Below are 12,830 nucleotides of genomic sequence, written 5' to 3'. Positions count from 1 at the left end.
GGCCCTTCCATTCCATTTCATTTGATGAAATGTTCACAGAACCAATGTGATGCTAGATTCACGACTGGAAAGGAAGCAAAAGTCACAGGGAAGAAAAAAATCCAAGCAACCCAGGGCAGCTGAAAATGCATGCTGCAAACAAAATACAAGATATGCTATTATGTCTGTAATGAGGCTAAACCATATAAATTGGGGATTGATTTTAACATTATGGTGGTAGCCTAGGGCACAAGTCCCCCTGGGCTAGTGAGATTTACTCTTGATTTGTACATACTAGCTAGAGCAGTCCATAGCTTCCTTACCACATTCATCTCAGTAACGGGCCTCCCCTGAAGCAGTTGCAGTAGAGATTATAAATAAGTAATTTAAAAACATTCCATCATAAACTGGACTAAACCTAAAGAAACTACATTTTGTAGACATATTTTGGCTAAATTCTTTTGTCAGTGGTCTGAAAGCCAGCCATTTGTTTGTCCTTCCTTGTGAAGGAGATGGGGGAAGAAGGAGGGACCACATTCCAGCCAGTGGGAGGATCAGTTTGCCTTCCCCCTGGATAAGCAATAATTGACTCATTATTCACAGCCATATTTCTCTACCTTCCAAGACCCAAATATACCACACTGGCATTTATAACATGTCTCAAAGGCCCAAAATAAAACAATAAAAAGTAGCAAAGCAGGACGCCTGAAATAATGCAAAGATTCATGTATTTGACTTGCAAAAAGTCTTCCAAACTCGGTTTTACTTTTCATAATTTCCACTGCCAATATCTTAAAGCAATGAAACAACAAACAGGAATGGGTGAGTGGGAAAGCAAAATATGAACCTCTAAGGAAGTCTTGATAAGTCTATAGGGGGGAGGGAATAATGAGATTCCCTACAATAGCATATGGCCCATCTACAACTGCTACTAGCAAATATCTCCAACAGCCAGAGCTGGGACACTAGATGCGGAGAGCTCTGAGCTACTACAGAGAATTCTTTCCCAAGTGTCTGGCTGTTGGGTCTTGTCCACATATGGCCATATTTGGGGTTGGGGTGTAACTTCCCCCAGGTCAGATAGGCAGAGATCCTGGGAATTTTGCCTTCCTCTGCAGCGTGAGGCACAGGTCACTTGCTAGTCTAACCCAGAGTAAAAGGTGGATTCTCTCTAACTTGAAGTCTTTAAATCAAGATTTGAGGACTTGAGTAACTCAGCCAGATGTTATGGGTCTAATTCAGGCGTGTGAGTGGGTGAGGTACTGTGGCCTGCAATGGTTAGGAGTCTGACTAGATGATCATGATGATCCCTTCTGGCCTTAAAGTATGTGAGGTACATAAATTATAATCAGGTATCTCTGAGAAGTAGGTGCCAGGCTTTATAAACACATTAGTATCAGAGAAGTGTATCCAACTTGATGTGCTCTCTCTGCCCATCTATCCAACCTTTGTATTGTTTAAAATAATTGTCATCCCATTTGGACTGGCTTCTCCTAGAGATGTCCACTGGTCACCCACCTATTTCAAAGAATAGTGAAATCAGTTATCACAAAGTCAGAGAAGAGTGGTATCAGGATTATCTGATAATTTCCTGACAGTGAAATCTATTAAATTAAATAGTAGCCAAAGAAGAATGACAAAAGCCCTATAGCTTGAAATATTTTAAAACAAGACTAGAGCCAACAATCAATATAATACTGTAGGGAATCTTTTCTGGGATCTTTCCTGACTAGTCCCCTCTGTATCATATATTATATCTCCTCCTTCCATAACAAGGACATTTATGGGGCTGATTTGCCTCTCATTGATACCAGTTTTAAGACAGTGTACCTCTGCTGACTTCAATGGAGTTATTCCCAATTTATACTGGTGTAAATGAGAGGCGAATCAGGCCCTTCTAGACCTCTCCCTCATACTCCTTTGGTCTTACCCAGACTAGATCATAGGCAAACAGCAAAGATTACTTAGCTACAGATTTTCATTGAAAGTTCTACTGCAACCGATAAGGGTCTGATTCTCCTTTCACTTATGCCAGTTTTATTCTGGTGTGACTCCACTGTCCCAGACCCGTAGCTTGTGTAAATCAGTGCTCCATGAATCTGGCCAATTGATTGTGTTGGAATTACATCTGAATGTCACTGGTATGAATAAAGAATCAAATCCTAAGTATTAGACGTTGACTGTTCTGTCCAAGTGCTTTATGTTTAGTCCTTTCCTTTTGAGGTTCTTTGTCTTGTTTGTTTATCGTCCTGCAATAACAAATTAATTGCTGCTGGCAGGTACAATTCAACCACTACTGACATACCTACCTTATTTTAGTGTACCACACTACTTCCGTGTAACAAATGCAGCTCTAAATTTGCAGATGCCTAACTATTCTCTTACCGTATCAATGTTTCTCCTTTTTCCTTATGTAACCTAAATACAATATCTAAAAAATAATTCCTTGTCTATGCTTTGCTTTGCATGTTGTCAGTGTTTGGACTTTGTAGAGGAAACATTTCCTGTTTGTGCCACTTTTTTGCTCATCTGACCATTTTTTAAAAAAATATATTTTTCTTCCACGGTTCAACAGTGATGTTGCTAAAAACTTTCCATATTTGAATATGCATCCACTCAGTTGAATCACAAGGCACATGTTCACCTGACCATTTCAGCTTCCTGAATGGGCAAGATCCTACCTTTTCCAACACAGAAACAAACGTCTGTGCCACAACAATGGCCAAAAACAATTCTGTAAAGGTTCAAAACATCCAAGACAAAAATATTACGTCAGAACCTCAGCTGATGTAAATCGGTGTAGCTCCTCTATTAATGGAGCTACATCAACTTACATCAGCTGAGGATCTGGCCCAGGCAGGATTAAAACAGTAGATCATATACGTAACTCTGGCTAAAAAAATCAAGTGAATGGTGACTTGACTATGTGAAAAAACCCAGGAGCAACTTCTTAAAGGTATATATTGTACAATTTGCATTGGACTTGAGAGTTTATATGCACATGTGGTTGGGATATAGACTCTCTCCAGAAGTTGGCTGGGAGAAATTAGCTTGCTCCCTCTGTCTACAGGGTGATCTTACCATTGCTTGACCTGACCGCAGGTGGGCCAGCTGTGGGGAAATAATTAATTCCCTCCAAAAAAAACACAGTAAGAGGGGGAAAACTTTCTTTAGGGAAAACTGGGCACAAAGCTGTCAGGGAGCATCAAGAAAAAGGCTCTCAGAAGAAGATGAAGGACACCTAAGGGTAATTACCACTTCTTCTCTTAAACTTGACTGACAGAGCCACAGTTTAGATCTTTACTTTCACCTTGACTGCAGGAAGCCTGGTGTATTTGTCTTTGGTTCCTAAAGGCATTCATTAAATTAACTTTTCTGTTTTATAACAAAGCCTACCACAAGCTTTTAAGCTCTACTTGAGAAGTTAGAATCCTTCTTTGCTTCCCCAGCACAATTCCTAGCTGCTAAACATGTATATACACTGGGAACTGCCAAGGAAAGAGAGACAGTAGAACGGTTGAGTGATACGCTAACAATATTCAAATAAGAACAGAGACTGGCTTGAAAAGTTGTATGTAGATCTCATAAAGGTGGAATTCAATAAACTGGTAGATATCTCAGCTGTTTTCATTAAGCATTGCATGTATTGTCGAAATTGGATGAAATTTAAATGGCCCAATCACCTGACACTAATAGTTCCACACAATTTCTTTCTCCCATACCAATTACTATCATAGAAAATATGAGACAAGCAGGGAACAGGATAAAAAGAAGAAACAGACAAGATTTTCAAAAGTGATTAGTGATCTGGAGTTCATCAATTCTGAGGTGCCCAATTTGAGACACCTTGATTTAGTTTGGGAAATCTTGGCCAGTGTGTCTAGTGTCTACTGCACAAGACTGGGATTATGCTCCTGGTTTTCCCACAGATCCACAATATGACTTTGGGAAATTTTGTTTACCCTGTGCTTCTATTTGCCCATGTGTAAAAGGGAATGATAATATTTCCCTATCTCACCTGGTTGTTATGAGGCTTAGCTAATTGACATGTACAAAGCATTTTGGTATCATTGGTGGAAGAGTGCTCTGGCAGACCAATCTATTGTTACATACTATGTATTACTATTTCATAAATAGGCATACTACACAACCATACAATGTATAAAACAGTAGAAAGATTTATAGCAAAATATCCAAACCAGAAATGACTTAATCTGCTCTAAAACTTTCTTTCTGGAAATAGAAAAAAGTCAGTTATGCAACCAAGCTAGCAATGTTTTATCTTTTACAATTTAAAACAAAATAATAACTTTTTTTAAAAACTGTTTGATTATAATATGTAGAAATCCCACACAACAGCAAGAAACAATTGCTGACATGCACTTTTGAGAGGCAGTGTCATTCAATGGCCATTAGCAGCTACCACACTAAATCTGCCCCGACCCACTTTGCAAACTTAGGCTAATAACTTTCCTACTCTTGGTCTCAGTTTCCCTGTCTGTAAAATGGAGATAATGCTATTTACCTTCCCTTGGTAAATATTTTTAGATCTAAGGATGAAAATCAGTCAGAGGACAGATAAGCTATTATTGTTGCAATATGAATCTATTACAGCCCATTGTATCCACATAGCTGTTTTTTAACTTCAGGACTCTGTATGATATTTGCTTTTACACCATGATGAAAGAGATTACGTAGAGTTTGGGCAGTGAATTTATGATCAATAGAAAACTGCAAGCCTTTTTTTCTCCCCACCAATTATTTTCCAATGATCCAGCAAAACTCATCAATAAAAAGCTCTGAATTGAGGCTGTTTCCCTATTTCATGCCCTGCTTAAATTCCCTGGGGATGACAGATTAATTTAATTAGTTTTATTGAACTGCCTAGTTGCTTTTATTGGCAAAACCACTCACACGAAGCCTACTACAAATTTCTCTTGGGGTTAATGGCATCCTATTGTTCCATTTTTTAAATTAAAGTAAATTTATTGCTGTCCCTTGTGTTATTTTCAGCCATGCTTCATGCTGTTAAACTCACATGTGTAAAGGACCTTCATAGCCACTTATGCTGAAGTCTAAACTTGTTGTTTTTTTTAAACGCGGTTAACGAAAAAAAGGAAGCAGACAGATATTGCTAAATGGAGTGTGAACTAACTACACCACTCAACATCCACTGGGGAATTAAAGTAACCTGATCACAACAGCACAGAAAATGCCTCTTAAATGCCACCTGGAAGCACAAAAGTGGCCGGTCAGTTTCCAACTTCCTCTGCTAGCCAGCCTGCTGCTGGGTGCAAAAGTATCAAAACAACAGTGTTGAGGGTCAAGGTGGGTGAGGTAATATGTTTTATTGGACCAACTTCTGTTGGTGAGAAGAGAGACAAACGTCTCTCTCACCAACTGAAGTTGGTCCAGTAAAAGATACTACCTCACCCACCTTGACTCTCTAATACCCTGGGACCAACAAGGCTACAACAGCACTGCAGACAGCATTGGGGGTGTCATTCTATTAGCACACAAAAAGGACTTAGTTTTCTTAATGCATCTGATCAAAAATCAAAGATCCAAATTAAACCCCTATACTTGGAATGTGAATTATAGAACATATAATAACTATAATGGACTGAAGTATCAGGTTTCAGAGTGGTAGCCGTGTTAGTTTGTACCAGCAAAAATAACGATGAGTCCTTGTGACACCTTAGAGACTAACAAATTTATCTGGACATAAGCTTTCGTGGGTTAGAACCCACTTCATCAGATGCATGGAGTGAAAATACAGGAGCAGGTATAAATACATGAACAACGCTTCCTCAGTTCTCATCCCCTTACACCCCTACTCTACTTGCACTACACTGATAACATCTTCATCATCTGGACCCATGGGAAGGAGGCCCTTGAGGAATTCTACCAAGATTTCAACGATTTCCACCCTACCATCAACCTCAGCCTGGACCAGTCCACAAAAGAGGTCCACTTCCTAGACACTACACTGCTAATAAGCGATGGTCACATAAACACCACTCTATATTGGAAACCTACTGACCACTATTCTTACCTACTTGCCTCCAGCTTTCATCGAGACCACATCACACAATCCATTGTCTACAGCCAAGCTCTAAGATACAACCGCAGTTTCCCTGATCCCTCAGACAGAGACAAACACCTACAGAATCTCTATCAGGCGTTCTTAAAACTGCAATACCCACCTGGTGAAGTGAAGAAACAGACTGACAGAGCCAGAAGGGTACCAAGAAGTCACCTACTACAAGACAGGCCCAACAAAGAAAGTAACAGAATGCCACTAGCCGTCACCTACAGCCCCCAACTAAAACCTTGCCAGTGCATCATCAAGGATCTACAACCTATCCTGAAGGACGATCCCTCACTCTCACAGATCTTGGGAGACAGGCCAGTCCTCGCTTACAGACAGTTTCCCAACCTGAAGCAAATACTCACCAGCAACTACACACCACACAACACAAACACCAACCCAGGAACCAAACCCTGCTACACACCCCGGTGCCAACTCTGTCCACATAGCTATTCAAGGCACACCATCATAGGACCTAACCACATCAGCCACACCGTCAAGGGCTCATTCACCTGCACATCTACCAATGTGATATATGCCATCATATGCTAGCAATGCCCCTCTGCCATGTACATTGGCCAAACCAGACAGTCTCTATGAAAAAGAATAAATGGACACAAATCTGACATCAGGAATTGTAACATTCAAAAACCAGTCGGAGAACACTTCAATCTCTTTGGTCACTCGATTACAGACCTAAAAGTGGCAATTCTTCAACAAAAAACTTCAATAACAGACTCCAATGTGAAGCTTCAGAACTGGAATTAATTTGCAAACTGGACACCATCAGATTAGGCCTGAATAAAGACTGGGAGTGGTTGGGTCATTACAAAACCTAAACCTAATTTCCCCAATACTAATTTCTCCCTTCTGTTACTCACACCTTCCTGTCAACTGTCTGTAATGCGCCACTCTTTTACCACTTCAAAAGTTATTTTTCCTCCCTTGGTATCCTGCTGTTAATTGATTTATCTCATTAGACTGACCTCACACTTGGTAAAGCAACCCCATCCTTTCATGTATTTATACCTGCTCCTGTATTTTCACTCCATGCATCTGGTGAAGTGGGTTCTAACCCACGAAAGCTTATGCCCAAATAAATTTGTTAGTCTCTAAGGTGTCACAAGGACTCCTTGTTCTTATAATGGACTAAACTTAAACACAGTATCCAAACATCCTCAAATTCAAATTCAGATCAGAATTTAACTACTGACAGCCTCTCTATATATAACAGGCTAATCCAGATGCTGGATCAAAACACCTCCACATTTTCAGAAGAGTGATTTAAAATCCAGATGCAAATTTTGCAGCTTGGACCATTTCTAATTTTTCTCCGTGTTTCTGTGGAAGGGAGGAAGAAGATATTTTCTGCTCTAGTGAACTTCCCATTCCACTCTGAAGTTAGAAAAACAAGCAGATGCTGTCTTATTATTTTGTACCAGCAGATTTCAAAACATGTTTTTAAAGCTGGAAAAGGCAGTTAAAATATGTGACTTTTTTTGCTCAAATTGAAAGAGATGTGGGGCATAAATCAGCTCTACTGAATGGTCAGTATTGAAAATATCACTCATCTTCCAACCTAAATACAGCTGTGTCACCAGTTCTATTGTAAACCTGCTTTTCGCATGCTTCTAACTCAGGCCCTGATCCTGCAACTGGATCTCTGTACCCACGCAGAGCTCCACTGACATCAAGGGGATTTCGCCAAGCCACGAAAGTCCATCCAAATGGGTCCAATTGCACTATCAGAGTATTGTTGTTAATATTTGCTCTGCACTGAAACTTAAGATAGAAAGGTCCTACAGCCTGGAAATAAATGTTAGTTTTTTATTTCTATTTCATCAATTATATATTAAAAATTTAAGTGCAAACGAATCAAAAGAAATGCATATACTAGCATGAGCACAACAGGTTACAATGAAACTCGGAAAAATATAAACAAATACGTTAAAAGAAATATTATCTATAAAAGAATGTTGCTTTCCACTGCCTTTATTATGGATTTACTCAAATCCCATTATATAAGCAGGCAGTTGTATTGTGCCCATGCTGAAGCTTCTGAGAGCCCTTCAAGGAAAACACAGGAGTTTCTTTTTACCAGAAACAAACTAACCACTAGACTATATTGCCTGTCTGAAGGTCCATCAATGCCCTAAACGTTACATGCCCCTTGTTAATGCTATCTTTAGGATGAAGGAGATACCTGGGACAGTAATTCACAGGAAAACCATAGGACTTACTGGAACTGCAATTTAGCCTTCAAGTGTCTACCCACTATAGGGGTCAATAAAAATGATTACAATCTCTACCAATTAAGCATGGAGTGCTGCCATGTATTCTCAATTTTTTAAAAGATGATATATTAAAAAAATCTAGGTCATCTTTTGTAGGAATGCTGACCTTTAAAATGCTGAGTTCACTCTTTTTTAAATGACATTTAACCATCTGCTGTTGTTATCTGATCTGGTAGAAGTGAGGTATGACACTTGGTTTCTTGAACCCTCACACTGCCACCAGTAGTATGCATGTAGTAATATCGATTCAAGCTAGCTCTGCTTAGGAATCCCAAAATTAAAAATTTTTAATTTCTTGTACTAAACACCTGGCTTTTTCCCCAAGCAAGTTACCATGGCTCCATGGGCTACTTACAACAGACAGAGTTACCACTACATAAATCACACAAAACTGTGGAAACAGGCCAAGAATCTTAGCCTTCCACTCCAAAACTATAGACCTGGACCACTTGAGCTAAAGGAGAATTTCCTTAACTAGGAGTAGTAATAGATCCTCTACCCTTCCTGTAGAGCAGCCAATAGAGGGTAACATCACACATTCAGATATATATATAGACAGTATTATAAAATATTAGTTTCCTTTTATTGGGATCATAGCCTTTATCATAGCCATAGAAAATAGGAAGTACCAAGGTCCATTAATACTCCGCTTTCTACAATTCCAAGAAACAGGTTTTGGAATACAAAACCAAGAGATGACCCCTACATGCATACAATGGGAAACTCCTGGGTGACATACTTGCCGAAAGGCCCCTTCCTCTGGATCTCCCAGTGTATTTTGTCTTGCCTGTCTGTTTAGATCATGAGTTCCCAGGGACAGAGATTATCCATTTTTCAGTGTTTTGTTGGAGCTACTGATGCTTAGCAAATAAGGACAAAATAATGTATTAATAATAGGCAGACAGAGCCTTACAGGATGCTTGAGTGATAAAATAAAAAACCTCTAGGAAAAATTTTCTCCTGACCCCAAATCAGGAAGGCAGTTTGACCCCATGCACATGAACAAGAATCAGCATGAGTAAGTATCTAAACACACAGACACCCTGAGATACCAATGGGACCCAAGTAACTCTCTGTGATTTGTTCCCCTAATTTCCCAGCAGTCTGACCACCAAAGAGCCATTAGATGGGGACCACTTGCAAGAAAAATTGTTTTTAAAAAGATGTCCATTGTTGCGGTTCAGTGATGAGACAGAACACAGCTTTTTGCAAGCAAGCAGGCTGGTCAGCGGAGATGGGCTGTTCTGCCCCCCCTGCCTTCCACCTTCTCCTTTTATTATATTTCTCCCCCTAAGCATTACACACTGCTACACAAAGGAATGTATGACGTTGATTCATATGCTTAGTTACCATCCTCTATCTACTACAATCCTGGTTCTCAGGCCTTGAGCCCAGGCTAAAAAAACCTCCCACAGTTGCTGTCCAAACAATCAAGTTCTCAGGGTTCATATCTAGCCCTTGTCCTTGGATAGAGCAATGTGTGCATTGCTCCTAGGAGACAGTCAGGGTGTGCCCCGCCTGCTTCCAGGTGGAATAGCTAGACATTAACCCTTCATCTCCCCTTTTTTGTTTATTGATAATTGGCCATCTCATGGTAGCCGCCAATTTGTTTTATCATGCTATTTAACTCCCAGACAGACAAGGACATAACCTGGGGAGCTTTCCAGGGCAAAAATTTTACAAAATCTTAACAAGGAAGGAATACATTGTACACAGCAACAACAAAAAATAAGCCCAATAATTACAAACACAAAATAACCAAAAGCTTAACATCTGCAATATAATCATCTAAAAGGGATACACTTCTTTTACTACAATTGTAACCAGCAAAAGGCAATATAAGTATCATTCTACTAAGACAGCAAAGGGTGCCATCACTTAAATTTGCAGGAATATAATTAAAGGTGCATGAACCACAAGTAAAAACCCATCCTGATGGTAGGATGATATGGCCATAATTATATGAAACATTAACAGCATGGGAACAATTTAAAAGGGATTGAGAAATTTTTTGACAGCCCAATGGCACCTTTGTACTAGTGCAGTTAACTACACGCGCACAGGTGACATTGTGAGCCCCGGCCGGGTACGGTGTGTGAAGGAATATAGCCGTGCGAGGCAGAGTATAGTTGGCCGGGCCCCAATTAGCCATGCTAAAATACTGGGAGAAAAGATTAGCATAAGCAAAGAGCAGTATCTTATTCTCCTTCGGGCTTGTAACGGGGGAGGCGCTTCCGAGCCAACCCCTACAAAAAATAGCAGGCACAAAAGGCACACAATCATCACAGAATTAGCAGTGATTTGGGCGAGAATCGCCACAAACAAAGTCTTAGGAGTTTCTGGCTGCTGATCTGCTGCCAGTTTTCGTTGAGCCGTGGCGACCAATGCTTTTACTGCTCCCCCTGTCACGGGCTGGCTTGGGACGTTACGCCTCCTCCGTTTCCGTCCCGCCGTTGTCGACTCGGGGGGCAACGCGGTCTCCTCCAAGGTCAGCTGAAACTCTGGTATGGGATTCGACAGCCCCTGGTGCCATGCCATGTTGTTTAAGTGCTGGTCGCACGCACCGGGCTGGAACCCACAACGGTCCACAATGAAAAATACTCACCGGGATCCACGAAGTGGATGAGTGACGCGTCTGAAACCCTTGCCGGGCGAGGTGAGTGCTGAGGGCCCCACGTTTGGGCGCCAGTTGTTGCGGTTCAGTGATGAGACAGAACACAGCTTTTTGCAAGCAAGCAGGCTGGTCAGCGGAGATGGGCTGTTCTGCCCCCCCTGCCTTCCACCTTCTCCTTTTATTATATTTCTCCCCCTAAGCATTACACACTGCTACACAAAGGAATGTATGACGTTGATTCATATGCTTAGTTACCATCCTCTATCTACTACAATCCTGGTTCTCAGGCCTTGAGCCCAGGCTAAAAAAACCTCCCACAGTTGCTGTCCAAACAATCAAGTTCTCAGGGTTCATATCTAGCCCTTGTCCTTGGATAGAGCAATGTGTGCATTGCTCCTAGGAGACAGTCAGGGTGTGCCCCGCCTGCTTCCAGGTGGAATAGCTAGACATTAACCCTTCAGTCCATAGTCCACATTTTAAGAATGTGTGTATACCTAAGTATCTCAATTTGCACACACAAGGGCATATTTGAGTATGTAAATAGATACTTAGAGGTCTAAAAATGTATATGTGAAATTACTGAGACTGCAGACACAAACTAGGAATTTTCACATGTACATGCCTGGTTTGCAAAAGTATAATCACGTTTATAGTGCATGCAAATTTAATCATACAAATAAATGTGCAAAACATCAGCAGTCTTTTATTTTTACATCTGGCCGAACAAGGGACTTGAACTGGTGCTGACCTAGAAGCGAAAAGCTCTGAGCTTCATTGTCAGATATACCTTGAGCTACCCCAGTTGCCCTTTTCATTAAATCCAAATGGCTCTTTTTCACGATTTTGATTTCCAAAGAAAGAAAATAGGACTCAAATAGTTTAAAATGCATTTTTGCACTGTTCCAGCTCTTAAGGCTTTGTGCTTTAAGTGGAATTTTTGCAGGTCATTAGTTTATAATGTGAACCGGTGCCTCTGGGTATTCTGAAAGGGGTGGGGGGGGAGCAACCCAAGTTATTTTGTTTAGAAATGCAGTTTCCTGGGCTGGTACAATCATTTATTTCAGCTAGAACTTCAGATACGTTTTATACACACATTTAGAGCCAGATGCCGTGTTGAGAACCAAGGTGAATGAAGTACATGCTGTGGCTTTCTGCAAGCGATATGCACCCTGAGTCTTGGATCTGAGCTCTCCCCAGTGTAACAGCTGTACATAAAGAAGTTTGTTTCAGACCAGACCCTAGTATTAACCCTCTTATCTGATACCGCCAGTGTCTCACCTTCTCGCTAGTCTTCTGGGAGTGGGAAGGCTGGCATGGAAGCACTGCTGAGACTGTTTCCACTCCCCGACTGATTTTTCTGCTCTCGTGCCTGTGAATGACACTCAGTTCTGCCTGACAGACAAGGACAGAGCAGGGTTCTGAGTGCCAATCAATGGAGCATGCCGCATGGTGTAATTGGAAAATACTCTGCTTCTGGAATAAGATGAAAATATCACTCTTAATAGAAAGCTGTGGCCAAGAGCAATGTAATTGGGGAATATTAAATTGACATACTCATTTTGTAAGGCTAATTTAAAGAACCCAGGGGTGCAGTTTTTACCAGTGACGAGCCTGAGCTATAGAGTTTGAATCCAGATCTGAACTTTGCTAGAGTTTGTGGGTGTTTGGATCTCGAAGACTGTTTCAGCTCCACCAGCTATGCTTACTTCATTCAGAAAGCATGAATGTCTGAAGAAACACTTTAGCTTTTCATTCACTAGTCTTCCTTCACCATAATCAAATCCTTCCTTATCAATTGTCCATCTAAGTTATCCATATGACCAGCTCAGTGCATAACACAGATTGCAGAACA

The 12,830-nt window shown here is 40.8% G+C and overlaps 1 protein-coding gene across 6 annotated transcripts in view; it reads right to left on the bottom strand.

Moving 5' to 3' along the window:
* The window catches only part of IFTAP (intraflagellar transport associated protein), a 62,788-nt gene that overhangs the window by 33,957 nt on the left and 16,001 nt on the right, over window positions 1-12,830 (bottom strand). Inside the window, exon 2 of one of the 6 annotated variants that reach the window (XM_084631667.1) lies at window positions 12,257-12,451. The exons of 4 other annotated variants lie outside the window; for them this stretch is intronic. The gene's annotated coding sequence lies outside the window, so the exon portion shown is untranslated. Of the gene's footprint in view, window positions 1-10,969; window positions 11,468-12,256; window positions 12,452-12,830 lie in introns of those variants that run through there. One more of the 6 variants, XM_084631666.1, reaches the window with a different exon arrangement.

This window comes from Lepidochelys olivacea (assembly GCF_965140295.1).
Source record: "Lepidochelys olivacea isolate rLepOli2 genome assembly, chromosome: 6".
In the NCBI taxonomy this organism is placed as follows: Eukaryota; Metazoa; Chordata; order Testudines; family Cheloniidae; genus Lepidochelys; species Lepidochelys olivacea.
The sequence above is the reverse complement of the archived record's forward strand: the minus strand, read 5'-3'. Positions and strand labels throughout refer to the sequence as shown.